The sequence below is a fragment of the Lynx canadensis genome, chromosome B1 (genome assembly GCF_007474595.2).
Source record: "Lynx canadensis isolate LIC74 chromosome B1, mLynCan4.pri.v2, whole genome shotgun sequence".
Taxonomy (NCBI): Eukaryota; Metazoa; Chordata; class Mammalia; order Carnivora; family Felidae; genus Lynx; species Lynx canadensis.
In genome coordinates this window covers 87,067,688-87,095,315 of record NC_044306.2, presented here as the reverse complement: position 1 = coordinate 87,095,315, position 27,628 = coordinate 87,067,688, and the positions used below count along the sequence as shown (strand labels likewise).

General features: G+C 39.7%; 1 protein-coding gene across 6 annotated transcripts in view; it reads right to left on the bottom strand.

Annotated features, from left to right (window-relative positions):
- ELF2 (E74 like ETS transcription factor 2) overlaps window positions 1-22,113 on the bottom strand; it is a 94,526-nt gene extending 72,413 nt beyond the window's left edge. For 2 of the 6 annotated variants that reach the window (XM_030313041.1, XM_030313042.1), the window contains exon 1: window positions 21,932-22,113. The gene's annotated coding sequence lies outside the window, so the exon portion shown is untranslated. The remainder of the gene's footprint in view (window positions 1-21,931) is intronic. The other 4 variants (XM_030313045.1, XM_030313046.1, XM_030313043.1 and 1 more) reach the window with 2 other exon arrangements.
- Window positions 22,114-27,628: the final 5,515 nt, after the last annotated feature.

Genomic DNA, 27,628 nt, shown 5'->3' with positions numbered 1-27,628 from the left:
TTATGATCTCACAGTTCCTGAGTCTGAACCCCGTGTCAGGCTCTGCTCTGAAAGTGGGGAACCTGCTTGCAATTCTCTCTTACCCTCTCTCTCTGCCCCTCCTTGGCTTGCTCTCTCTCTTAAAATAAAGAAATTAACTTTAAAAAACAAAACAAAAAAAAAATAGTACAGCATTTTTTTTTTTTTTAGTACAACATTTTAAAGGGATAAAAAGTAGGGGCACCTGCGTGGCTCAGTTGGAAGAGCATGAAATCTTGGCCTTGGAGTTGTGAGTTTGAGCACCATGTTGTGTATAGAGATTACTTAAAAACAAACAAACTCTTAAAAATAAAGGGATAAAAAATAAACTAATGAATCTTTTAAAAATATTCCCTTGTGAAAATGGGAATGAGATCATTTTGAGGGAACTAAGTCTAAGGAGTATACAGTTTAGAAATATTCGGGCCCATAAGTCAGAACCAGAAATAATTTTGGCAGCAACAGTTCATGTCATGGGACCTACTTTAGGGCAAGGTGATTGATCCAGATATTTAAAATTGGATGTTAGAAATTTATAGGATAAAAGATTGCAGAAAAGCCCTTTTAATCTGGAAGAGATCTTAGCGCTCATTTTACAGAAGAAAAAACACACGGAAGACGCTAATTGAAAAATCCAGTGAAATAACTTGCCAACCATAAAAGCAGTTTTGCATTTCAAGAGTCCCACACCATGGATAACAGTATCTTAACATCCTCATTTACTCATGGCCCTGACATTGTTATCCAATTAAGATATATGTTCTTAATCTTATAGATTCTCATGTGAAATATATATGAATGATATATAGATAAGGAGTGAATTTAGATACTCTGTGACTTCATCTAAATTCCATATATTTTGATGTTTTTCTTACAAGCATGTTTTGTTGGTTTCTTCAACAAAATAATTACAATGGCCAGATTCCTGGGATATAACCTAATTAATGTTAACTTGTTCAACCTATTTTATGATGATTAAAATCTAACAGAGAAGTTATCATCTAAAAACACTCTGAATACAGATATCTTAATAAAAAAAAATTAACATACTCTGAATAATCAAACTTCACAGTTATTTAAAGAATTGATGAGTAAAGAGACAAGACAAAATCAACCTGACTTAGCTGCCTACAGTCACCACTGGAGATAAAAAAAATGATATTGCTGCCTAGCTACACTCCTTTAATATTATTATCCTCCTAATCTCTGTTACCATTTTGCATAATGCTCAAATTCTAGGGCAGCAATAATAAGGGTCAGAATAAGTATACGAAGGAAGCACATTTTACAATCCAACCTATCTTGAGGCTGAAGATAAGCAACAAAGATCTGATTATTTATCAATAACCTTAAATTTATATGACTATTCATTCCCAGATTTACTTCATGAACTATTTGTAAAAAATAGTAAGTTGTGGGAATAAATGTGTTTAGCCAATTTCCAAATCAAGTACGAACCAGAAAAAAGGACAGGTACTAGGAGGTTTAGTTAGGGAAAAAGTAACAATCAAAGTCATGGCTTATGTCCTGACTTTGCTCAGATGTTTGAAAAGTCTCAAGTCTGGTCACAATAGCCCCTTGTATATCAAAAAGAGATACATAAAAGTCTTAAAAGACTTGTTTCAGGGGCACCTGGGTGGCTCAGTCAGTTAAGCCTCCGAGTTCGGCTAAGGTCATGATCTCACGGTTCGTGAGTTCGAGCCCCGTGTCAGGCTTTGTGCAAAGAAAGCCTAAAATCTAGTTAGGTTCTATTCCAGAAAGCAAAAAAGGAATTTTCCTTTTTTAAGGAGGGACAAATTGCCAGCCTAGCAACTGCGATCCTAACTTAGTGCAAATAATTCTAAAACCTTAGCCAACTTCTGCACTTTCATGATTTAAAAAGGAAATAAAACTGCCTTATACAAGAATCTTTTTAATATTCTGATTTGATAGGATATGAATCCATTAAAGTGAATTTATCCTGGACGAAAGTCAACAACTAGCTTAGTTTAGGGTACTTTTTCCTTCATTTGCCAAACAATAATGGGATAATTACAGGTAACATTCACACAGCACTTACGTCATGCCAGGCATTATTTTAAATTCATTATATTATTAATTGATTTAATCGACACAATCCTACAAAACAGGTATTATCAGTCCCATTTGATATTGGGGAAGACTTGAGACATGAGGAAATTCAAATAACTTATCCAAGGTCAAGCAACAGGCAAGTGAGTCACAATATCAACCTAAGTAGTAGGGCTCCAGAATCTTAAGTTTTTCTGCCTTATGATTATACAAGTATTTTTGGTTTTGTTTTACTAAAACTATGAAAGAATCACAGAGCATCTTTCCCACCCCTCCCTGGGAGATTTTTCTACCTACTTTCTTAATTGGCTTATAACATGGGCTAATTAAAAAGGCTTAAAACACGTTAAGTGGATGTTACACATATCTTGTCTACATATTTTTTTTTCTCTTTTCCAAAAAAGCGGGGGTGGGGGGGAGGGCAGGAAGATGAATTCTTTAACTCATAAATCCTCTCATATAAATTCTATAGGCCTTAGGGAGAAAGTGACAGCATTAGAAATTTTTTCTACTTTGCTCTCTTCAGGGTTGAGTTTGTTTTTAGAAAGAAATGTTGGCCTGGAATTCTGAATCATCAGCAAACAAAGATTCTCAGATATAAGCCTTATATGCTGATTCAAGTTTACCCATATTTCAAGTAAAAGAACCTGGAACCAAAGTATAAACATTTTCGTAATGCTAAATAAAAAGGCCCCTGCAAGGGCACCTGGCTGGCTCAGCAGGTGGAGCATGTGACTCTTGATCTCAGGGTTATAAATTTGAGCCCCATGCTGGGTGTAGAGATTATTTAAAAATAAAAATTTATAAATCAATCAATAAGCTCCCTGCAGAAGCAACTAGGGGGAAAAGTACACCTACTCTCACTTTGAGGCCTAAACTATTTACAAGGTTACCTAATTATGCTAAGGTTTACAGCTCCCTCCTCAGGGCCTGGAACATGGGTACATATGGGCCTATAGGATGCATAATGAATGGATGTATGAACAAATGCAGGCTTATTTTTATTTGAAGGACTAAATATCATCTTTTCCATTGTACCTAGGACTCTAATCACCAAGCAAAGGTAAATACACTTCGTCCCCAGAGGTTAAAACACAAATCTTTAGATTCTGCAGAGCAGAATTTCTTTTAGTCTTGCAGAGGTATATCAGGAGTCTCACAGATCTCAGCATATAGTTGTATTCATGGATATACTAAATACACCAACGTACATATGCAATGTTTCTGTCCAGAGAAGCCCATCAGAGACTCAGCACCCAAAGTTTTATTGAGGGTTGCTCATATGGGCACCCTCTACCTCAGGTATACTCAAATTCTAGACCCCTAGGAGGAAAGCAGATGTTCAACATAAACCATATTGTTTGCACAAACAGTCTAGGCACAGTGAATCATCCTTATCAGTTACTGGAAACACTCTGAGAGTCAAGTTCCCCGATGTCAGCTATGAGCCAACCTTGCAAACAGACCTTTCTAAGGAGAGTAGTCTCAGACCTACTATGTTAAAGTTATTTAACTCCTTAAAGTCTCAGACTCATCTGTAAAAAGGAAAAAAAATAACAGAAACTACTTCACGGCTAACATGATTATTACAGTGGTATTAGTCTCCAGTATGATGGCAAGACTTCATAAAGATCACTTGATAATGATGAGGAGGACTACAGAAAGTTATAGTAATGTAAAACTTCAACTTAAAACTTAATCTTTAGCCCAGCAGCAACTTTTAGAGGAGGATAAAAACCATAATGATCTGGAATGAAGAGGACATAAACCCCACCTTTCTCCTATAAAAGATATGGGAGGATTATTTTATTATAGAATGATATTATGATTGAGTTTAAATGCTTGGATAGGACATAGAATAGCATCTCCACTTCCAAAAATTAAGTAAAAATTCATGAAGGCAGAGTTCCTGGAACATTCTCAACTCATCCAGATTATGAAATAAAACATGAGCTTGCCCTGGAAGTTTATTTAAGCACACTATTAGAGAATGAAAAAGAAAGAGGAAACAATTCACTAATCCTTTTAAAATGAATATACTTTCTATTTCTTACTAATTATCACCTAAAATTAAGATAATCATTAAATTTAGATTTAGAATGGTATATGTTTAACATAGAATTGAGATTTATAAGGAAAACCTATTTTTTAATTCATGTATCTAAATGGTATCCACTGCAAGATTATATATAACATTACTCAAATCGGGCAGTTTGTTCATGAAAACATTGAAACTTTGGCCTTCGAGTATACATAAGAATCCAAAAGATTCTGAGGTTTAATATTTATTCTGAAATCACTATATTATTTGCTTGTTTTATCCCTAATTCATGAATTTAACTTTTTTCTTACATTTTTCATTATTTTTTAATGTTCAGTTTTCAGAAAGAGAGAGGCAGACAGAGCATGAGCAGGAGAGGGGCAGAGAGAGAGGGAGACACAGAATCTGAAGCAGGCTCCAGGCTCTGAGCTGTCAGCACAGAGCCTGACACGGGGCTCGAACTCATGAACTGTGATATCATGACCTGAGCCGAAGTCAGACAGTCAATCGACTGAGCCACCCAGGCGCCCCTAAAAAAAATTTTTTTTTTAATTTTTGAGAGAAAGAGACAGAGTGCAAGTGGGGGAGGAGCAGAAAGAGAGGGAGACACAGAATCTGAAGCAGACTCCAGGCTCTGAGCTGCCAGCACAGAGCCTGAAGCAGGGACTCAAACCCACGAACCGCAAGATCATGACCTGAGCCAGCGTCCAACACTCAACTGGCTGAGACGCCCAGGCATCCCTTGTCTTACATTATTTATAAAGTTTAACCCTATAATCAATCTACCACAATGTCCCTCTAAGTTTTCTTATTATCGCTAATTATGGCTAAGTAGAAAACTATAGACCATTATAAATTACTGGATTAGAGAAATTTTTTGGTTCTGTTCTTTGGCCAAATTTATAATCCCCAAAATAATGCAAATTAACATATGCTAACTTGGGAACCAAAACAAATTAGCTTTATTCTATTTTATTTTTTTAATTTTTTAGTGCTTACTTATTTTTGAGAGAGAGAGAGACAGAGCGTGAGTGGAGGAGCACAGAGAGAAGGAGACAAAGAATCAAAAGCAGGCTCCAGGCTCTGAGCTGTCAGCACAGAGCCCCACGCAGGGCTTGAACCCACAAACTGCGAGATCATGACCTGAGCCAAAGTGGGACGCTCAACCAACTGAGCCACCCAGGCACCCCCACTTTATTCTATTTTAAATGAATCATATCAAGGATACTAAAGAATGTTTTTTAATTGTCCGGATTTTATCCTGTCCCAAGTCATCTTTTTGTCACCTCCCTATAATGAAGTAAAAGGTGAAGGTATTTTCTTACATGCTTATTGCAAATCTTTCTACCCACCTTACCAACACAAACTAGAATAAAAGCTCCATTAGAGCTGAGCCATAGCTATTTTAATCAGCATTGCATATATATCTCTCAGAAATAGTGCGTAGCACATAACAGACAACAATTTTAACTCCCAACTCAACTTTTCTTGTTCTTGGCTTCCTTTTTCTATTTTACTATCTCTAATACATACACACATGTGTCCTTTGTTAAGCCACTTTAAATCATTTTGGGAAAAAAGTGAGCACCTTTTAACAACTATATATACAATACTGAATATAGTCAGAGTAAGTGGATAGTGATTAAAGGGGCAAAGAAATAAACATTCAGATACACACTATAAGTCAATATTAACACAAAATTAGAGTAATTTAAAAATACCTTCCAAATTATGGCATATCTAGTTAGCTTATTTGAAATATATTTTCAATACATTTTCAATACAGTAAAACCTTGGTTTGGAGCCTAATTCATTCTGGAAACATGCTTGTAATCCAAAGCACTTGTAGGCCAAAGCAAATTTCCCATAAGAAATAATAGAAATTCAGATGATTCGTTCCATAACCCAAAACTATTCATATAAAAATGACGATGATACTGTAATATAAAACAATAAAGAAAACACAAAACATAAAAAAAATAATAAACAGATTAACCTGCACCTACCCTTGAAAATCTTTGTGGCTGGTGCAAGGGAGACGAGAGAGGAGGGCTACTGTGTAGGACAACTTTCACTGCTATCACTAATGGAATCACTGCTCTCTATTGGCTCAGTGGAATCTTTTTCTGCATGGGGGCCCTTGTATACACTCACATGGATGTTGACTACGGTGCAGTATTAATAAACCCTGGTCATACACTGTATTTAATGTAAATGGCAATAAGGCAGCAGAGGACAGGTTCTATATCTGCAGGCAGCCTGACCTAGAATGAAGCAAAGTATTCCCAAGCTTACTCTTGTATGGGAAAGCAAAGGACTGTCCATAGGTGCTTTGAAATGACAAAAAAATACACTAGTGCCAGTTGTGGTCACCTTCCAACATTCTGAAAAATCACTGATTTCTACCAAACACCATGGCCTGAGCCTGAAGCATCTGAACATGGCGGACAATCACCCACAATTCTGCAGTGAGAGAGAGAGAGAGAGCGAGAGAGAGAGAGCGCGCACAAACAAGGGAGGGACACAAAGAGAGAGAGGGAGAGAAAAAGAGAGAGAAGAAACATTGGCTCAGTTGTGATCACATGATGTTTGGTGTCCCGTACTACTCCTATTGCAAGACATCGCTTGTTTATCAAGTTAAAATTTATCAGAAATATTTGTTCATCTTGCAGAACACTCGCAGAACAAGTTACTCACAATCCAAAGTTTTACTGTACTAAAAATGTATAACTTAAATATTACAGAAAAGTGCATTTTAAATATCAAAAAATACATGACAATTATAAAGGGAAATATTAGAGATATTGAAGGTTACTATTCACTTTATAAAAACTATAGCTCACTTTTTTTTTTAATGACCAATAGTGGTACTTTGAAGAGGTAGTTTATCTTCAAAAATGTCATTCACATAAAACTTTGGAGGACTATACTCCACACTGTTTAATCTGAAGTAATTTGAGGTCATAATTATTTTGTGTTAATATTAGTTAGCCAAACAAAAATAATCGACTGTTTTTGCTAGTGAAGTGGGGGGGGGAAGTTATATACCGAATTATTTAGAAAGTCAGTCATCAAACAACTAACTACATCATGTTATCTGTATATTTTTCGCCTGTAATTATGAACAGCTCAAAGTCTAATTTTATAATACTAACATGAATTAATTAAAATTGTTATCATAAGAATGCCTGCCATTGCTATAACTGTATTACAAATTTAAAGTTTCATAGATATGGTATTTTATTTTAGTTTTAGGTAGCTAAATTTCAACTAAGAAACATCTGGAAAGTTATTTTCCCTGCTGTTCTTTATGAAGCTAAAATCATTTAGAGAAAATTCTACATATGTTTACTCACACTCAAAAACTGTTAAGGAATAAAGTTACAACCGGGCTGTCAATTAACTCCTTCGTCCAGAATGAAGGTCACTGAAGTATTTCTCCAGTGGGTTCCCACCACATGTAGAAAAAAAAAACCTAGGGGCACCTGTGTGGCTCAGTTAGTTAAACGTCTGACTTTGGGTTTTGGCTCAGGTCATGATTGCACTGTTTGTGAGTTCGAGCCCTGGGTCGGACTCTGCACTGCCAGTGCTTGGGATTCTCTCTCTTTCCCTCTCTCTCTGACCCTTCCCCAATAACCAGCTTGCTCTCTCTCTCTCAAAATACATAAACTTAAAAAGAAAAAAAAAAAAAAAAAGGAAAAAATCTAAACTCAACATGGTCTATGTAAAGATCAACCCAGGGCGAGCCCACCCCAATTCTCTGACCTCATTCATCTCTCATCTCTTCTTCACTGGCTTGCTGAGCTCCAACTACAGTGGCCCTGTTCCTGTAACACACCAAGCTTATGCACCTCCTATTCTCAGATTACAGATTCTTTCAGATCATCCACAGACAGAATCTTCCTCACTTATCATGCAGATATCACCTCAAGTCCCACCCTTTCACAAAGACATTTCCATCATGATTCCCCCCCTTCCAATTATATTCCAATTCCATGTAGCTTCCCTATCAGTCTCTATTTGATATCACATTACCCTATTTTGTTTCTTCATTATATTTGTAAAAATTATCCTAAAATTATCCTACTCGTTTATATGTCTTTGCTTCTTGTTTTTTGGGTTTTTTTTGTTTTTGAGAGAAACAGCGTGCACACAAGCAAGGAAGGGGCACAGTGAGAGGGAGAGAGAGAATCTTAAGCAGGCCCCGTGCCCAGCACGGTGCCCAACATGGAGCTCTACGTTACAACTCTGAGATCGTGACCTGAGCCCAAATCAAGAGTTAGATGCTTAACCAACTGAGCCACCCAGGTGCCCCCCTTTTTTTGTTTATATGTTTAATGCTTGTCTCCTCCACTAAAATGTAAGTTCCATAAGAACAAGTACTGCATTTATCTTGTTTACTGCAATCTTTCAAGGACCTAAAATGAATTAATATTATTATTATTAAATGTGCTGGCTGATAGGAACATTTTGATATTTTGTAACCATTCTCACACATACCGCTCTTTTAGGCTTCTTCCATTTTTTTCTACCCATTAGTACTTAACCATGAGAGAACTGGTTAACTATAAAAAATATGGACAAGCAAATATATGTTATACTGTATAATCAGTTCAGAAACTGAGCCAAGGTTTCAGATAACAGCATATCTTTCCAATTGTACACTGATCCTACGTATCAATAAACATTAGTAATTTTAAGTAAATTGTTAGTTATGTTTAAATAAAAACTATCAGATGAAATTTAGCATTTATGAGCAATTACATTCACGCACATCATGAAATATAGATGAGAATTATTGAACATAATTTAGAAATACAACAAGTATCATTTTAGGATTTAACACACAGTTTAGATATCATCTTCTATCTAAAATTTAATTTTATCTGCAATTAAAGAAACCAAGTTTAAAGAATTAAAGGAGAGTATGACAACTGTAACTCAAAAAATGAGCAATCTCAATAAAGATACAGGCACTATTTTAAAAAATAGGAAAATATGGAAATTCTGGAGATGAAAAGTATAATTCAAGAGTTGGAAACTACAACCAAAATTAAAAATTCACTAACAGAGCTCAATAGCAGATTTGAGATGACAGAAGAGTCCGTGAACTTGGAGATATATTAATAGAAATTACCAATTCTGAAGAACAGAAAAAAAGAATTTAAAAAAAATGAACAGAGCCTCTCCGAGATTTATGGGACACCATCAAGCATCCACTCTACATGTAATGCGAGGTCCAAAAAGGAACAGAGAAGGAGAACAGAAAAAATATTTGAAGAAATTATGGTCAAAACTTACGAAACTTTTGAAAAAATATTCATCCATAGATTCAAGTTTAATGAATCCAAAGCAGAATAAACACAAAGAGATCCACACCTAGATGTACCATTATTGAAAGCCAACGACAGAGAAAGTCTTGACAGCACAAAAAGAATAACTCATTGTAAACAACTGAGGTCAGAAAGCAAGAGACAACATATTCAAGGTGCTGAATGAAAAAATTTCTGTAACAAAGAATTCTATGTCCAGCAAAACTATTCCTCAAAAATAAGGGCAAAAACAGGGGCATCTGGGAAGCTCAGTTGGTTAAGTGGTCGACTTCAGCTCAGGTCATGATCTCACAGTCTGTGGGTTCGAGCCCTGCATCAGGCTCTGTGCTGACAACTCAGAGCCTGTAGCCGACTTCAGATTCTGTGTCCCTTTCTCTCTCCCTACCTCTCCTCTCCTGCTCGTTCTCTCTCTCTCTCTCTCTCAAAAATAAACATTACACTAATAATAATAATAAAATAAAGGCAAAATAAAAACAATCCCAAAAAACAAAGATTAAAATAATTCATTTATGACAAACCTGCTTATGAGAAATCCTAAAAGTCCATCCGACTGAAAGAAAATAACCAGCCCATAACCCAACTACACAAAAAGAAATAAGGAGCACCATAAAAGGTCAACATATGTGTTAAGTATAAAAGACTGCGTAAGCATTTTTTTCCTCTTTTACTTGTTGTAAAACACATACAATTGCATAAAGACTATAAAATGGTCCTGTTGGGCTTCTAACATATAAAAACTTAATATGTATGATAATACCACCAGATAGGCTAGGGGAGGAAATGGAGCAAACTTTCTATATTTTACCATAATTAAATTGTTAATCTGAAGTACAATGTGATAAAGATACATACTGTATTTCCTAGAGCAAAGAAAATAATCCCAAAAATCTAGTTAAAACACTAACAAAGGAATTCAAATGATACTCTGGAAAATATCCACTAACTCCAGAAGAAAAAGATGAACAAAGAAATAAAAAAGAAATGAGACATATGATTGCAGATATAAATCTGACTATCAATGATTATATAAAATGTGAACAGAGTAAACCCTCCAATCAAAAGGCAGAAATGAAAAAAACAAAAGCAGAAATGATCACACTACTTAAAAAAACGAAGCATTTTAACTGCATGCTGTCTGTAAGATACACTTTAGACTCAAAACACAAATGGGTTGAAAACCGAAGTATAGAAAAAAATCTGCCACACAAACAGTAAGTATAAGAGAGCTGGAGTGGCTCCACCAATACCAGATGAAATACAACTAGACAAAGAGGAATCTTTCATAATGATAAAAGGTCTTCTTAATAGCAGTGCCCCCAAAACATGAAGCAAAAATTGACAGAACTGAAAGGAAAAATAGACACTCCAGTAATAATAGGGCTTTTAATCTCTCTCTCAATAATTGATAGTATGGCTAGACAGAAAATCAGCACAGACATTGAAGGCTTGAAAACTATCACCCAACTTGACCTGTCACCTACAAAACATTCCGCCCAACAACAGCAGAACACATATTCTTTTCTAGCACACAGGGAACATTTTTCAGAAAGGATTACATACTAGGCCATAAAAATGTCTCAAAAAATTTAAAATGAGAAAATCATACAAAGTATGTTCTACTACTACAGGGGAATTAAATAAAAAATCAAGAACAATGTAATTTGGGGAATCCCCAAATAATTGGAAATCAAATAATACATTTCTAAATAACCCAGAAGTCAAGACATCACAAGAAATTTAAAAATATTTAGAAGTGGATACAAATTTTAAAACGCAGAACTTTAAAAATGTACAGGATGCAGCTATCCCAGTGTTTGAAAGGAAATTTAGAGCTTTAAATGCCTGCTCAGTAAAGAAGACCTCAAATCAATAACCTACACTTCTACCTTAAGAAGCTAGAAAAAGGCACACTAAGCCCAAAATAAGCAGAATGATGAAAATTATAAAAATCAAATAGAAAGCAGTGAAATAGAAAGCAGAAAATGGAAAAAAATCAATTAAACCAAAACTTTTTTTTGAAAGTAGCAACAAAATTGACATTTAGCTAGAATGACCAAGTAAAAAAGAGAGAATACACATGCTACTAAAATTAATAATGAAAGAGGAACACCACAAACTACACTAGTAAAATTAAAAGCACATATAGGAATACTATGAACTATATGCCAAAAATATTAAATAGCTTAGATGACATGGACAAATCATAAGGAATACAATTACTGAAACTAACTCAAGAATAAGCAAAAAATCTGAAGAGACCCATAACAAGTAAATAAATTGAATTAACAGTTTAAAATTTTTCCAAAGGAAAAAAATCCAGGCCCAGATGCTTTCACTGGTCAATTCTATCAAATGTATTCAAGGGGGTAATAATAACCAATCATGCACACACTCTTACAGAAAATCAAAGAAGAAACACCTCTCAATTCATTCTATGAGGCTAGTACTACTATGTCACAAAATCCAAAGACATCCCAAGGAAAAAAAACTACAGACCAGTATCTTCCATAAATATAGACACAAAAATGTTCAACTAAACATTAGCAAACCAAAGCCAGCAACATATAGTAAGAATTATATACCATGACAAAGTGAGATTTATCCTAGGACTAAGGCTGCTTTAGTATCTGAGAATCAATTAATATAATACACCATATTAATGGAATAAAAGACAGAAACCACATGATCATCTCAGACACTCAGGTGACCAACCATACTAGTTTGTCCAGAACAGAGGGGTTTCCCAAGATGAAGGAATTTCAGTGCTAAAACCAGAACGGTCTTAGGCAAAAGGTGACAGTTGGTCATGCTAACAGATGAAGAAAAAGCATTTGACAAAATCCGATAACGATTCATGATAAAAACTCAGGAACAAACTGGGATTAAAAAGGAATCCCTTACCAAATGTAGAGATCTGCTATACAACATTGTGCCTACAGTAAACAATACTGTACACTTAAAAAGTTTAGAAAATAGATCTCATGTTAAGTGTTCTTACCAAAAGGAAATAAAAATTTAAGTATAAGATTTATGCACTGATATTATAAAATATCACTGAGAAAAATTAAAGATCATTAAATCAAGAGAAATTTTCAAGTTCATATACTAGAAAACTCAATATTACAAGATTTGCAACTCTCCTCCAACTGATCCACAGATCCAGTGCATTCTCATCAAAATTCCAAGCCTGTTTTGCAGACATTAACAAGCTGATTCTAAAATTTTTTTAAATTTTATTTAAGTCAAAGTTAGTTACCATATAGTGTAATAATAATTTCAGGATCAGAATTTAGTGATTCATCACTTACATATTACCATGCAGTGCTCATCCCAAGTGCCTTCCTTAGTACCCATCCCCATTTAGCCCATCCCCCCAACACCTCCTCTCCAGCAATGCTTAATTTGTTCTCTGTATGTAAGAGTTCTCTTAGAGTTTGCCTCCCTTTGTTTTATCTTATTGTTCCTTCCCTTCCCCTTATGTTCTTTTATTTCTTAAATTCCACATACAAATTAAATCATATGATATCTGTCTTTCTCTGACTGACTTATTTCACTTAGCATAATACCCTCCAGTTCCATCAGTGTTGTTGAAAATGGCAAGATTTCATTCTTTTTGATTGCTGAGTAATATTCCATTGTGTGTGTGTGTGTGTGTGTGTGTGTGTGTGTGTGTGTGTACCACATCTTCTTTATCCATTCATCAGTTATATGGACATTTGGGCTCTTTCCACAATATGATCCTAAAATTTGTATATAGGGCCTAGAAGAGCCATAACTTTTAAAAAGAAGAAAAGGGGGCGCCTGGGTGGCTCAGTCAGTTAAGCGGCCGACTTTGGCTCAGGTCATGATCTCACGGTCAGTGAGTTCAAGCCCCGAGTCAGGTTCTGTGCTGACAGCTCAGAGCCTGGAGCCTGTTTCGGATTCTGTGTGTCCCTCTCTCTGACCTCCCCCCCACCCCCCCACCCCCCCCCCCGTTCATGCTCTGTCTCTCTCTGTCTCAAAAATAAATAAACGTTAAAAACAAAAATTTTTAAAAAATAAAAAGAAAAAGAAGAAAAGAACAAAATTGGAGGGCTTATACTACCTGGTTTCATAAGTTACCATAGAGCACAAAAATCAAGTCACAGTAGTAAAAACATAAAGATAGACATATAGAGGGGCGCGTGGGTGGCTCAGTTGGTTGAGCATCCTACTTTTGGTTTTGGCTCAGGTCATGGTCTCATGGTATGTGGGTTTGAGCCCCGCATCAGGCTCTGTGCTGACAGTGTGGAGCCTGTTTGGGATTCTCTTTCTCCCTTTCTCTCTGTTCCTCCCCAACGCATGCTCTCTCTCTCTCTCAAAAATAAATAAACTTAAAAAGCTGTAAAAATTTAAAAATAAATTTAAAAAAAAGACAGACATAGATAATGGAACAGAATTGAGTGCCACATTTATAATCAGTGGAGAAATGATATTTTTTCAACATAGATATGTTGTCTTTTCAACAAACTGTGCTAAGAGAATCCATATACAACAGATGAATTTAGACCCTTCATGCCATACATAAAAATTAACTGAAAATAGATCCAAAATCTAAAAACAAAAATTATAAAAGATCTAGAAGAAAACAAAAGAGAAAATCCTCAATATCTTGGATTAGGCAAAGAGTTCTTACAACAAAAGAATGATCTATAGGGGCACGTGGGTGGCTCAGTCAGTTCAGCGTCTAACTTCAGCTCAGGTCATGATCTCACAGCTTGTGGGTTTGAGCCCCATGTCGCACTCTGTGCTGACAGCTCAGAGCCTGGATGGAGCCTGCTTCGGACTCTGTGTCTCCCTCTCTCTCTGCCCCTACCTCTCTCTCTCTCTCTCTCTCTCAAAAAACTAATAAACATTAAAAAAAAAATTTAATGATCTATAAAAGAAAAAAAGTGGGAAATTAAACTCCATCAAAATTAAAATTTGGGGGAAGGGGGCTCCTGGCTGGCTCAGTCAGTAGAGCATATGACTCTTGACTGTGAGGTCATGAGTTCAAGCCCCACACTGGGCCTAGAGCTTACTTAAAGAATAAAAACTCTAGGGGTACCTGGGTGGCTCAGTCAGTTGAGTGTCTGACTTCAGCTCAGTTTATCATCTCGCGGTTTGTGGGTTCGGGCCCCATGTCAGGCTTTGTGCTGACAGCATGGAGCCTGCTTCAGATTCTCTGTCTCCATCTCTTTCTGCCCCTCTCCTGCTCTCTCTCTCTCTCAAAAATGAACATTAAAAATCTGAAAAAATTAAAAAATTAAAACTCTAAAAAAAAAGTTTAATTATTGCACTTCAAAGGCCTCCAATAAAAAATGAAAAGACAAGCCACAGACGAGGAGAAAATATGTGCAAATCATGTATCTAATAAAGGACTTGCATCCAGAATATATAACTTTTACAACTCTATAATAACATTTTTTAAAAACAGGCAAAAGATTTGAATGGCTATTTCAACAAAAGGGATATATGAATGAATAATTACATGAAATGCTCAATGCCTTGAGTCTTTAAGAAAATGTGAATTTAAACCACAATAAGTTAACCACTTCATACCTACTAGAATAGCTATAACAAAAAAGACAGACAATAACTAGTGTTGACAAGGATGTGAAGAAACTGGAACTCTCTTACGCTGCTGTTTGAAACGTAAACATATGGCCACTTTAGAAAACAGTTTGGCAGGTTCTTAAACAGTTAAATAGATAAGCCAGCAATTCTATTCCTAGTATCTACCCAAGAGGATGAAAGCATATATTCACATAAAGACTTGTATTCAAATGTTCAAGCTGCATTATTTGCAACAGTCAAAACTGGAAACCATCCAAATGCCTACCAACTGGTCAATAATAAACAAGATGTGGTATATCCATACAGTTGAATACTATTCAGCAATAAAAAGGAACAAAATACTGATACATGCTACAATATTGATAAACCCCAAAAAACATTATGCTAAGTGAAAGAAGCCCGATGTTTCTTGTGTGATTCCATTCCTATGAACTACCCAGAAAAGGCAAATCTATAGAGACAAAACACAAGTCAGTGGTTGCCTGGGATGGGGATGGGGGATTGAGGGTAAATGCAAACAGACTAGAAGTAATTTTGGGGAGGGGACAAAAATGTTCTGAAACTGGCTTGTAAGCTTAAACCAGTCCTGCTGTCAGTCTGTGGGAGTCAGATACTGTGCATCCCACTCAGTCTCTGCCATCGCTGTCTCCCACCATGTTTAAGATGGGCTCCACTTCTCCATCCCTAGGATAGACCACCTAGAGCTGGCCTCCCTGGCCTCCCATTGGCCCAATGCTGAGTCCAGCAACTTCACGCATATAAAGCTCTGTCCCTGATCACCAAGCAGGACCTGGTGGCCTGAGAAGACCCTGGGCCCTCCCCCTGGCTGGCTGGGCCACCAGGCTCCCTCCCCTGATTCTGGGGAGTCCCAGGGGAGTGTCATCTCCCCAGTCCTCTCTTACAGACCTTTCTTTGCTGAATTAAAGTTTGTAAGAAGAAAGAAAGAAAGAAAGAAAGAAAGAAAGAAAGAAAGAAAGAAAGAAAGAAAGAAAGAAAAAGAAAAGAAAACTGGCTTATAATGACAGTATAACAATTCTATATGTTTACTAAAAACAACTGAATTGTTTTTATGGCTGAATAATATTGTATTGTGTATATATATTTATACACTGCATTTTCTTTTTTTAATGTTTATTTATTTTGAGAGAGAGCGCACGCGCACACACAAGAGATGGAAGGGCAAAGAGAGAGGGAGACAGAGAATACAAAGCAGGTCCGTGCTGTCAGCCGAGAGCCCGATGCAGGGCTCAATCTCAAGAACCGTGAGATGAAAACTTGAGCTGAAATCAAGAGTCGAGCGTCTAACTGACTGAGCCACCCAGGCACCCCTATACCACATATTCTTTATCTATTCATCAGTCGATGGACATTTGGCCTCTTTCCATAATGTGGCTATTGTTGATACTGCTGCTATAAACATTGGGGTACATGTACCCCTTTGAATCAGTATTTTTGTATCCTTTGGGTAAATACCTACTAGTGCAATTGCTGGGTGGTAGGGTAGTTCTATTTTTAACTTTTTGAGGAACCTCAAAAAGTTTTCCAGAGTGGCTGTACCAGTTTGCATTCCCACCAACAGCAAAAGAGGGTTCCTCTTTCTCTGCATCCTCACCAACATCTGTTGTTTCCTGTGTTGTTAATTTTAGCCATTCTGACAGGTGTAAGGTAGTATATCATTCTAGTTTGGGAAAAACAAATAAAAATAAAAATAAAATTAACTGAATTGTGCACTCAAAATGGATTCACTTTGGGCATTAAATAACTCAAGGTACTAATTTTTTAAATTGAAGTGTAGCTGACATATTAGTTTCAAGTGTATGACATAGAAATTTAACATTTATATAGATTACAGAGCAATCATCACAATAAATCTAGCTACCATCTATCACCACCATACAAGGTTGTTACAGATTAATTATATTTCTGGTGCTCTACATTGAATATTTATGTCTTAATTTATTTTACAACTGGAAGTTGGTACCTTTTAACTCCTTCCCCTATTTTTTCCATCCCCTTGTCCCCCCTCCCCTCTGGCAACCACCAAATTGTTCTGTGTATCTATGGGCCTGTTTCTGTTTTGTTGTTCATTTGTTTTGTTGTTCATTTGATATAAGTAATATCATACAGTATTTGCCTCTGACTTATTTCACGTAGTATAATACCTCCTAGATCCATTCACGTTGTTGCAAATGGCAAGATTTCACTCTTTTTTATGGTTAAGTAATATTCTTTCTATATACCACATCTTTATCCATTCATGTATCGATGGACACTCAGGTTGCTTCCATATCTTGCCCATACTAAGTAATGCTGCTATGAACACAAGGTGCGTATATCTTTTAAAATTAGTATTTTCATTTTCTTCAAATAACCAGAAGTGGATTTGCCGGACTGTACGATAGTCCTACTTTTATTTTGCAGAAACTCCATAGTGTTTTCCATAGTAGCTACACCATTTTGCATTCCCATGAACACTACACAAGAGCTCTCTTTCCTCCACATCCTTGCCAACCCTTGTTATTTCTTGTCTTTTTGATAGTAGCCATTCTAACATGTGTGAAGTGATATCTCATTGTTGTTTTGACCTGCATTTCCTTGACGATTAGGGATGTTGAGCACCTTTTCGTGTGTCTGTTTGCCACCTGTATGTCTTTTTGGAGAAATGTCTATTTGGGTTCTCTGCCCATTTTTTAATCGGATTTTTTAATATATTCAGTTGTAAGTTCTTTCTATATTTTGGAATATTGACCCCTTATCAGTTACATCATTTACAAGTATCATCTCCCATTCAGGAGGTTGCCTTTTCATTCTGTTGATGGTCTCCTTCACTAATGGTTTCATCAGCTTTTTTTTTAATTTAAAAAAATGTTTTTTAATGTTTATTTATTTTTGAGACAGAGCATGAGCGGGGGGGGGGGGGGGGCAGAGAGAGAGGGAGACACAGAATCCAAAGCAGGCTCCGGGCTCTGAGTTGTCAGCACAGAGCCCGACGTGGGGCTCGAACCTGTCAGCCGTGAGATCGTGACCTGAGCCGAAGTCAGACGCTCAACCGACTGAGCCACCCAGGTGCCCCTTCATCAGCTTTTCAGTCTGATGTAGTCCTACTTACTTTTCTTTTGCTGCCCTTACCTGAGGAGACAGATGCAAAAAAATACTGCTCAGGCACATGTCCAAAAGCTTACTGTTTATGTTTGCTTCACGATTTTTATGGTTTTTGGTTTTACATTTAAGTCTTTAATCCACTTTGAGTTTATTTTCCTATATAAGAAAGTGGTCCAGGGGCACCTGGATGGCTCAATCTGTGGAGTATTCAGCTCTTGATCTCAGGGTAATGAGTTCAGGCTTCACACTGGATGTAGAACTTACTTAAAAAATAGAGCACCGGGGTGCCTCAGTTGGTTAAGCATCCGACTGCAGCTCAGGTCATGATCTCACAGTTTGTGTGAGTTCAGGCCCCCTGTCAGGCTCTGTGCTGACAGCTCAGAGCCTGGAGCCTGCTTCGGATTCTGTGTTTCCCTCTCTCTCTGCCCCTTTCCTGCTCACACTGTCTCTGTCTCTCTCTCTCAAAAATAAAACATTTAAAAAATTTTAAATTAAATAAGCAATAAAATAATAAAGTGGTCCAGTTTCATTCTTTTGCCATGTAGTTGTCCAATTTTCCCAGCACCATGTATTGAAGAGACTGTCTTTTCCCTGTGGTAGCTTCTGGCCTCCTCTGCTGAAGATTAATTAACTTTATAAGCATGGGTTTTTTTCTGGACTCTACTCTGTTCTATTGATCTAGGTGTCTGTTTTTGTGCAAGTACCATACCATTTTGACTACTATAGCTTTGTAGTATAGTTTGAAATCAGGGAGCCTGGTATCTTTAGGTTTGTTCTTCTTTCACAAGACTGCTTGGGCTTATATGGGGTCTTTTGTGGTTCTATACAAATTTTGGGATTATCTGTTCTACTTCTACAAAAAAATGCCATTGGAATTTTGATAGAGATTACACTGAATCTGTAGATTGCTTTGGATAATATAGACATTTTAACAATATTAATTCTTCTAATCCATGAGTATGGTTTATCTTTCCATTTGTTTGTATTATCTTTAATTTCTTTCATCAATGTTTTACAGTTTTCAGAGTAATGTCTTTTAACTCCTTGGTTAAATTTACTCCTTGGTATTTTATTCTTTTTAAAAAAAAATTTTTTTTAATGTTTATTTTTGAGAGGGAGAGAGACAAAGAGAGTGTGCATGCATGGGGGAGGGGCAAAGAGAGAGGAAGACACAGAATCTGAAGCAGGCTCCAGGCTCCACAGTCAGCACAGAGCCTGACACAGGGCTCGAATTCACAAACCACAAGATCATGACCTGACTCAAAGTCGCTCAACTGACTGAGCCAACCAGGCACCCCAGTATCTTAATCTTTTTGATGCAATTGTGAATGGGATTGTTTTCTTAATCTCTCTTTCTGATAGTTCATTATTAGTGTATGGAAATGCAACAGACTTGTGCATATTAATTTTCTATGCTGTGTACATACCTAAGAGAAATGAAAACACAGCCACACAAAAACTAATACAAAAATGTTCACAGTGGCATTGTTTATAATAGCTAAAAAGTGGAAACTCAAATGTCCAACTAATAGATTAATAATGTGGTACATCCATATAATAGACTATTACTCAGCAATAAAAATAATGACACATGCTACAACATGTGAACTTTGAAAACTTTATGCTAAGTGAAAGAAACCAGTCATGAAAAATCACATATTGTATGACTCCATTTAAATAAAATGCCCAGAATAAGCAAATCTATAGAGACAGATGAGTGGTTGCCTAGAGCTGGGAATCTTGGGGGGGGGGGGGGGAGGAGTAACCACTAAACCGTACAGAACTCCTTTTCCCATAATGAAAATGTTCCAAAACTGATTATGGTGATGGTTGCACAACTCTGTGAATATATTCAAAATTACTGTACACTTTAAATTGGTGAACTGAATGGTATATGAATTATATCTCAATAAAACTGCTACCAAAAAAAAAAAAAACCACTTGGTGTACAATCTATGAGTAGGTAAAGCCATCAACACTGGTAGGACTACCACAGCCAAAGTTACCAATCTACTTATTTAGGACAAAAAAAATCTCAAAGTTACAAATACCTTCCAATCATACTGATTATTTTGTAAATGAGTATACATCTGAAATGAGAAGCAATGATTAATCAAAGTAATTAGTTAAGTCACTAACCTTAAAAAATAAATTTGACATTAAATATTCAGATTTCAAATGCCCAAGATACTTCAATTTTCTACTTCATGTGTTTCCTAGGAGATAGTTCATTGACAGTCATATGAACGCCCTGCATAAACTGGATTGCCCTTCATATATATGTGTATGTATACACATATATATGTAAAGTTTAATCATTCCTTAATTCCTTAAATGAAATTCAATAATTTCCAGGCTTATATAAAATCATTCTACCTTTTAAAGAGAGGAAGAAACTCTGATACGAAAATATCCAATTCTACGTTGGTAAACTGTATATTCTTCTGTGATTCTGGCATTATAGAAAGTGCATAATTTGCCTCTCCATACTGACTCATAGGTAAAAAGAAAAGCAAATCTGATTACCAAAGACAAGATTACTGTTTTATCATCACCGGATTAAAATTAAAGCCACACAGCTAAAGTAAAATCTTCATGAACGGGGGAAATTTTAGTTTTAGAATGAAGAGCCCCCCCCCCCCACTCATTTAAACAAGTACTAAGAACTTAAAGGCTGTTCTGCAGCTAATCTAGCTCCTAGAAAGAGAGCCCAGGATGCTGGCACATAAGAAACTGCAATCGGGATTACTCTTGGCCTTATGGAATATTTTCTCTGTCCTTTATCGACGTGGAATAAAAATGCCCAATGGAGCGGGGTCGGGGGTCGGAGGTCGGGGGGGGGGAGGGGGGGCGCCTCGGCTACCCTGCTCTCAAAGCTGCTCCGTCAGTCAGCACCAACCCTAGCAGAGCCCTAACCGTTCCTTTCCCGCGCCCCCAAACATCCAGTAGCACGGTCCCAAGGGGACAGCTTCCCCAACAGAGGATCCAGAAGGCGGTCATTGGACGCGCGTGTTACCGAGCCCGTTTTTGTTTGGTTTAAAAAACAGATTCCTATCACAGCCAAACCTCCCTACCCCCAGGGGAATTGGGGGAAGTGGCAGCAGGGGGCCGGAGTGGAAAGTGAGAATAAAAGAAGAACCGAGTACAACCTGCCAGGCAAGCTAGCCGCGGAGAGAAGGAAAGGTAAGAGGCGGCGATAAGGCCGGACGGGGAAGGAAACTGGTTTCCAGCCCTCCACGCCACCCCGAGCGGCCCGAGCCTTCCAGGACCCGCCCCGATCTCGCTGCCCTGCCCCGGCGCCGGCCGCAGCCTCCCGCCCTACCCGACCCTCCCAGGACGCGCTTCCTCCGGAGCCGGACCCCCGCCCTGGCCTCCCCGCGGGATAAGGCGGGTCAGTTCAGTCCGCTTCTCGGCAGAGGTGACTCGCGCGGAGATGTAAACACAGCGAGACCAGCTGCGCTCGGCCCATCCCCCCCCCCTCCGCCGGGGTCCGTAACCTCTTCCCTCAGCCCTGCCCCGCGCCCTGTGCTCCCCGCGGGCAGGCGCGCAGCGCGCCTTCCCCTTTCTCCAAGTCCCGCTTCCCGACCGTTGCCTGGGGGCACTGAGCCCCCTTCCCCAGTTCCTAGCCGTTGTCACCGCCACAGCCTCCGGAAAACCCTCGGCAAACCCCGGAGCAAACAACACAGGCGCGGGGCGGGGGTGCGGAGGGAGGAGGAGGCACTCGGGACGGCGAGGCTTTATCGCCGCGCCCTCCGCGCTCCCTCCCACCAGCCTCGGCTGCCCGCGCTCTTACCTGCTCTCCGCGTCGCCCGGGAAGACCACGGCGTCGCTTTTCCTCCCGGCAGGGCCGAGGACTAGCACCGCCGCCGCCGCTGGCCGGGCGTCCCGAGGGAGCCGGGGCCTCCCCGGCAGCCCGAGCCGCTCCAGTGGGAGAAGAGGAAACAAAACAGCGGCGAGCCGGCCCGCGCAGCGCCCCCCGCCCGCGCCGCCCCACGGATCCCCAACCGCCGAGGCGACGGCGGCGACACAGAGCCCGGCGCGGGGAGCAATGGTGGCCCCCGCCCTCGCCCCGCTCCCGGCCCCCTCCCTCCACCCCCCGCTTCAGCTCCTCCCCCTCGGCCTCCTACCGCCGCCACCAGGACACTCGAGTCCGCCTCCCCCACCCCGCCCGCTCCGAGCGCTCCTCCCCTCCCCACGCGGCGAGGGAGAGGGGGGGGGCAGCACAACCAGTCACCGCTGCGTCTGTCAAACCAGGGCTGGCTATTTATACCCGGCAGGGCCCCACCGGCCCCCTAGCCGGCCAACCTGCTTCGGTGGCTGTCTCGACTCTCGCCCGCCCCTTATCCCCCAACTTCTACCAAACCCGCCTTCTCAGGTAAAGACTCTGGGCACTTGTCCCGCGCCCTGCTCTGGGCTCCCCCATCCCACTCTCCAACCCCGGACTGGTGCCGGAGCCCCAAGACGCGGGCAGGCGCGTGGGGGTGGCGGGGCCGCGCGTGCACCTGCAGCGCCCGCCCGCTTCTCCCAGCTGGCCGGGACCGCACGCACACACCCTCGCCACTCTCAGAAGCCTCCGCGGGCCCTGGCTGTCACTCCATCCCCAGCTCTGGACTCCCGCCCTTCTCCAGGGACTGTTCCGCACTCGGGCAGTCTGACAGTTACCGGGGGCCGGGGGCTGGAGAAACTCCTAGCCATTTCCACTCTCCACTCAGCCTGGGCTAAGTAAAAGGTGGGGGCGCGAGCGCGCCGCCAGCCCCGCCCCGGCCCCTCCTCGGTCAGTGACGCTTGTGGCGCACCGCCCCTCCAACCTCGCGCCCTCGGCGCCGCCCGCTCCTCCTCCTCGCTCGCAGGCGCCCGGCCTTGTACACCCGCGACCCCGCCCCATTCCCAGAAATTACCACCCGCCCAACGGCCGGGCCGCGCGGCGGTTGGTGCCCGCCTTTGCTGACGGTCGGGTGGCGGGGCTCAGCGCGCAGCTGCGGAGCGCGGCGGGCGGCCCCTTGGCGCTGCCCCCCGAGCTGCGGGCGCCCGCACTAAGCCATTGTCGCTCCTCGCTCGGTCAGCTCGGTTGAGTAACTCAAGTCCGAGTATTGTTGGTGAGAGAATGCGGGAGTGTGTTGGTGCGGGGGTATTTTGGTCGCAGTGCCTAACGAATTCGAAAATGAAAACCCAGCAGTAGCTGCACGCTTCTGGTTTCCCCACTTTCACACAAAGGGGAACCTCTGAGCAGGGCACTCACGCGCCTTCAAATGCATAAAAGCCAATGACACGGTGTCCTGGACTGTCCTGCGTTTGGAGCGCCTCACTAATGATCTTTCTTACGCACAGTTAAGCCTACAAACGCAAAGTTGTGGCACAATCTATTTCCCCACCACCACGCTTCGCCGCCGCCGCATTTTCTCGTATTTGTTTCTTTAACAAAGAGCGATGACTGTCCCGGTGCGCGGAGGGACTAATTCTAGCCCTCTCTCGGGCTCCTGCTCCGATAGACCTGGCGCAGTATTCGCCAGGTTCATTTCTGGGCTCCAGCCTTAGTCTTTTTGCAGTTCCAGAACCAGTCAGGAGAGAAAAGAAAACCCTAAGGAATACAAGTGATAGCTGTTCTTGAAAGTAACGTGGGAACCATGGAAATAACCTTAGAGCAGGTCTCAAATGTCGGAGGACCACAGGAGGCCCCACTCATTTGTCTTTGAAGAACCTAAGAATTTAATGATCTCTTTCTTTTTTAAAGCTATTAATGCCTTTTTATTTACTGGGGGTGCGGAGGTGGGAGTGGGATTCTTCCTTTCCTGTCTGAAAAAGCAACTCTGGTGACTCCTTCATAGATTTTTACTTTGAAATGTAGGGGGAGACTGGATAGCAAATAGGGTTAGTCAAAGAGATCTTCTGAACTCTGATGAAGTTTTATGAATTCCTGAGTTCTAAAACATGGCGACTCGGCATTCTTTTGAACTAAAGAATTCAAAACTTCAACACACACACACACACAAAACAACAGAATACTACAAACCTAGCACCCTTTCTAGGGCAGTATTTCTAATCTTCTATTTCCAAAAATAGGGAACCGTTGTCCACTGGATATTTGTAAGGAATTAATTATACTACTGAATGTCTATGACATTAACATGTCATATAAGGAGCATGCAAGGACAAAGCCTAATTCCTATAGTTAGGAACAGATCTCACCTGCTGGGTGAAATCATTCCAGTTTTCAGCTACCATGAGAAGAAACGTCTCTCTCCAACTGCCAATTGGAAGTAAACTGGAAAGTCCCAGGCAGATAACAATGGTAAATAACATCATTGTTTCCAATTCTTCAGTGCTCCTTCCATGCATGTTCTTTAAAATGTGGCTTTGCATTTCTCCTGATTGGAGATAGAAAGTTTCTCCACCCCACTGATGTCGGGCTTAGATTATTCCACTTGCTTTTGGCTGAAGGAATATGGGCAGAAGTGACAGTGTAACAGTTCTGAGCCTGTTCTTAGGAGATTTTGCATGTTTCTGCTTGCCTCCCTCCCACACTTGCCTTTCACAATGTGAAGAACATGACTTGGTAGTCTGCTGGGACAAGAAGAATGAGAGACATGAGGTGGTCTAGAACCATCCCCAACTTGGAGCCAGTGACCTGCACAAAAAAAGCCTTGTTTTAAACACTGTGTTTTGGAGTGGTTTTTTTACCCAGAATTAGTTTTCCAATCATTGACTAGTGGAATAGGAGACGGAGCAATCTGCTTTCTTAGTACTGGCCTTGAAGGTGCCAAACTTAGGTCTTTGGGGTTAGCTCTTTGAGAGTGGGTCTTGGAAAGACACATCCTTTGTGGAAGCTAGCCAAGTAAGAAACTGAAAAAGTTTGTAGCAAAGCATTCTGAAGACCTCAGGTTCAGTAGGAAAGGGGTGATGTGGTCAGTAGTCCTAGTTAATGATCATAGAATCAGAGGTCTCTGGGTTATAACTCAATTGCTCTTGCCTCTGTTTTTTTTTATTATACAATTTATTTTTAATTATGCAAGTGTCTCATTAATACATTCTCATCGTCAATTTTCAAATAATACAAAACAGACTTTTTAAAAACCAAGTCTCCTCATTTCCTTCTCTATTTCCCTTTCCACTCCTCACCCTTCACACATACCTGTCATTACACACCTCTACCCTTCCACAGGTAACCATAAATGATAGTTTAGCATTTCAGCTTCCTGACATTTTCCATGCATTTATATACATATACATGCAATTATGTAGACTGACTATAAATGAAATGGTATAATATGTGTATTAGATAGAATGCTTCTGTACTTCTTTTCTGTTTATTTACCCTTTATTCTCTCTTATTTACCTAAGAAAGTATTTTTAAAGTTCCAGCCTGGCTTTAGTATGGTAGATTAACCAAGAGAAGAGGTTTTCCCCCTTTTATATCAGAATGTTAAATGGGAAAAGGACCTTTTAGGGCCAGTTTAGGGATGGGAGTGATATCATGAGGAACACAGAAGAAGACTAAATTCTCCTACTGGTAGCCAGTAAATCATTGCCCTTCCCAAACTGGAAATTCTCTTTCTTGAGATAATCCTTGGACACTTTGAGTTACAGCTGATTAAATAATGCTATATTTTCTGACAACATTTCGAAGTGAGTAGTCCAAGAGAAGGGGATTCTGTGCTGTGTTTTCTGACCTAGCCTCAAGAGTCACACATGCGCATGCACACCTGTGCCTTACCACCAGTGAAGATCCCTGGGGCCATGTTGGAAGTGAGCTACTACAAGGGCATTCTGCAGTAGTAAATTTTGAATTACTGATACAGCCTTTAAACCTGTTGGATTCCCTCATTACAGATGGGCAAATCCCCAGGTTACCACCAATTATGTAGACTTTCAAGAACAACCAGAAAAATCTCTTCTTTTGCTTCTCCCTAAAGAATGAGTGGTCTGGGCGCTATTGTCCAAGTTTTATTCTGGTATTAGCCTACCTTATTTATAAGCCACTATATCCATCCCTCCCACCACCCCTTTATGGGCTTCTACAAAAATATTATTCATAACTCTCCCATACTCTGGTTCTGAAAGGGACTCAGTCTCCAGACTCACTTTTGTTTGAGGTATCATTTTGCCTTGTATGAATCAGAATCTCTTAAATGTCATATGTTAAACAAGTTATAAGAGGCTTTCTTCAGAGAATGGTCAAAAACAAAATAATTTCAGGGGGGACATGTTAAGTTTCCAGAATCCAATGAAACAATTCTTGAAAATGAAATTTGCATCATCAAATGCCATCAGAAAGTACCAAGTTTTGAATATGGAAGAGAAGTTAAATCTACATGAGTTGCACATGTAATTTTACCATGGAATGTTTTCTAATAAAATAAGTACTTAAAGTCATTTCATACTTTGAGTTCTTGATATATTTTTAAAGCAGCCTTCTCTTTAAGATAGTACTTTACCTGGAAGCATTTTATTAATTCTATTAACAAATAAATTACTTTTAGCATACATTTTATTGCTTTATTAAAATAATTTGAAGTGTCAGGGCACCAAGGTGGCTCAGTCGGTTGAGCATTCAACTTCACCTCAGGTCATGATCTCACCTCAGGTCATGATCATGAGTTCGAGCCCCATGGGGTGGGGGGTGGGGGCGGGGGGCTCTGTGCTGACAGCTCAGAGCCTGGAGCCTGCTTTGGATTCTGTGTCTCTGTCTCTCTCTGCCCCTCCCCCGCTTGTGCTCTGTCTCTCTCTCTCTCTCTCTTTCTCTCTCTCAAAAAAATAAACATTAAAAAAATCTGAAGTTTTGAAGATGGATTATATTTTATTCTAGTTAGAATTTCTAATATTTTCCATGATAAAACCAATTTTTGTAAGCAGATTTGCCTACTTATCTTTATTATAAAAATTAAAAATCCAAATGAAATGTACATGAAGACATTTTATTAGTGATTTAAGATCATATTAATCTTTAGAGTCTCTGAATGAAATTGGTTTCTTAATAAAATTCAGGATAAATGTCATAGTAGTTAATTAAAACACAAAGATAAATATATTCCATGGGGAAAGTTCTGAAATAAATTTCCATATTTGTGAGCTGACTAGTTTTCAAGGGCATTTAACTGTTTCTTCCATGATACTAAGTTAAAATGGATTAATAGAAATTTTCCTTTCCATTCATTTCCTGGATCACTCTAAAGAATAGAAAAGCAAACCAAAAGCTTTGTTTTTTCCACCATTTATTTGCTTTCTTCTCTGCAGTTTTTTTCCTACTGGCCAGTGAGTCAGAGTGAGTAACACTATTTTAGCAATAGTAAATAATAACAACAATAACAGGGGCTCCTGGGTGGCTCAGTTGGTTAAGCGTCTGACTTCGTCTCAAGACCTGATCTCACGGTTTGTGAGTTTGAGCCCTGCATCAGGCTCTCTGCTGTCAGTGCAGAGCCTGCCTCAGATGGTCTGTCCCTCTCTGACTGCCCCTCCCCACCTTCTCTCACAAAAATAAATGAACATTAAAAAA